At 48.9% G+C, this 2,282-nt stretch overlaps 1 protein-coding gene across 1 annotated transcript in view; it reads right to left on the bottom strand.

Annotated features, from left to right (window-relative positions):
* Nucleotides 1-1,243, bottom strand: part of LOC119386586 (uncharacterized) — a 2,796-nt gene extending 1,553 nt beyond the window's left edge. The window contains exons 1-2 of the mRNA XM_049413193.1: nt 989-1,243; nt 415-605 (exon numbers count right to left, since the gene is read on the bottom strand). The gene's annotated coding sequence lies outside the window, so the exon portion shown is untranslated. The remainder of the gene's footprint in view (nt 1-414; nt 606-988) is intronic.
* Between the last annotated feature and the right edge of the window lie 1,039 nt (nt 1,244-2,282).

Genomic DNA, 2,282 nt, shown 5'->3' with positions numbered 1-2,282 from the left:
ATAGGTAATGTGAAATAGTAAAACAAATTTGTTGACTTTTACTCAAAACCACAAATGAACCTTTCGCACTGTTGTTGTAATGCAACTTCATGCATTGACAACTTCATTAATGAGTTACCTCGATACATGATAATGCACCTGCTGCTCGGGATCACTGCAAATTATTGCTTTTCATTGCTGTCACTATAGGAACCAATAGAGTCGGCAGGCAGGGCAGAAAGAGTGGTTCATTTCTTTTTCGGCTTTTGCAGATGTGCAAGCACGTTAACACAATGCGAGATATTTCAAGTGTCGTTTTTATTCCCGCATGCCACATTTAAAATCACAGGCGCAAGAGATTGCGTACACATGACTATGATCGTAGAACCAATTTATCAATTTCAGAGAGATGTGAGGCTTTACTGCTGCACTCACCTTGATCTTCATCTGCACGAACTTGTTCTGGCGGCGTCGCCAGACAGGACGCAGCTGCGTGACTTCTTTTGCGGCCAGAGCTGTTTGAACTTCTAGGTGCTACTCTGGGCACGCAATTTATCGACCTTAGATAATCAGAGAGGTCCTGTAATATTTGCCCCTTCTCTGCATATTGTTCCTTCGTTCCCGACCTGCAAAGCGAAATGCGTACATGTTATAGCAGGCTTGCTGCTCTCTAAAAGACGTCTCTAAATACCCGCTCACGCTAGCGGCACGGCGATGGCTCTAAAAAACGATGCCGAATCGGGACGAATACATTGCTGTAGAAGCTTAAGGACATGAATCTAAAGCAAGTGGAAGCATCGATTCGGAGCTTACAAGCTACAGAGCGCACGGCGGCCACTTGATAGATTCGACGTGGACGACAACAGTTTGCTTTTGACAGTGCGACTATGTTTGTCGGAGGCGCGAACGGCTTAAAGCCTCGCCGGCGAAGCTTGCCGTGCGCGTTGGACAGCTCTCGCGCGGAATTAAATGCTATCTGCGCGGACAATACATAAAAAGTGGTACTTACTTTCTTAAGTTTCTTGTGTCTTCTTGCCTCCAGTAACCGATTAAAAGATCGACACGGTCCTTCAGGCTTCTTAGCGTGAGCTCCCGGCCAAGTACACGTTTCAAGTTTTCAATCACATGAATGCACTGCAAGTCGTCGTTAAAGGGCTTGCTCGCTGCCACTTCTCTTAAAATGGCTAGGTCTTCTTCGGTAGTGAAACAGCGGCGGGGCCTTTTCGCCTGCAGCCGAAGCTGCGCCGCGCTTGGAGGTGCCGCCGAAGACATGCCGCCGTCGCTTGTGTTGGGGGCTGCCATCTTGAAAACGCTCGTCCGCTCGTCCGCTGGGCGCGCTTCGCTGAGGAGACGAAATGAGCGGGTGAGCGACTCGCTCCGTAAAGACGCTCGCTGCCCCGGCGTGCCGCGCATGCGCAGTTCGCCTCCCCGCTCGTCCGCTGTGCGCGCTGGCCCGCTGAGCCGCGTAGCTATTACTCTCTATTGTCAACAACTATACAAACCTTCGCCTTTGCTCTTTTTCTCTCTACCCAGCTTCACCCTCTCTACGACGCTACCCCTTCTCTACCAGACTCAAATGGCTACACTAGGGTTCCCTCTCGTCATGTTTCACTCTAGCAGCTGGGCTAGAAGGTGCGAAAGATGGACCCCCTGGGATTTTCCTCGGCTTAAACAACTCCCAAGGTCAATGCAACTGGTAGCGAAGCTTGCATAGAAGCCCATACGTTCAGAAAAGTGCCGATCATCAGTTGCTCATGGGGCATAACGCCATCTGTGTGAGGAGAGAACACTTCCGTTGGAAGAAACAATAAAGCGGATGTGACGCAATATCCGGTTAAAAAAACGACGTCATTTTGTTAGCACTAGAGCGAAGATTGACCTAAAAAACACCAGGTCTGCGCGGAAAGCGCCGCACAGTCACAGCGTAAGCCGCAAGAGGGGCATTTCTAGAAGCCGTTGTGAACTCTCTTGGGGCTACTAATACTTGTAGACTAGCAAGGTACCCACTACGCCATAAATCATAAGTTTTCTGTAGTTGGGCAGCAACCACCACGCCATTATTTGTCATTTTGCGGAGAAGCGAGGTACCAGCTGCACATCTGTAAGGCATTATGTGTACTTTGTTGATGCGACGGCTGATAACGATGAATAATTATGGCTGAGCCCTTTGTAATGGGTTGGAAGCGTTAAAGGACCCGCTAGCTACGTTCATAGGTCGGCAAAAAGTTGGTGTTTACTCAGACTCACTTAAGAAATATATTTTGCTCTCAGTGCTCACTCGGACTCAGACTCACGAAAAGTTT

This window comes from Rhipicephalus sanguineus, chromosome 3, assembly GCF_013339695.2.
Source record: "Rhipicephalus sanguineus isolate Rsan-2018 chromosome 3, BIME_Rsan_1.4, whole genome shotgun sequence".
In the NCBI taxonomy this organism is placed as follows: domain Eukaryota; kingdom Metazoa; phylum Arthropoda; class Arachnida; order Ixodida; family Ixodidae; genus Rhipicephalus; species Rhipicephalus sanguineus.
The sequence above is the reverse complement of the archived record's forward strand: the minus strand, read 5'-3'. Positions and strand labels throughout refer to the sequence as shown.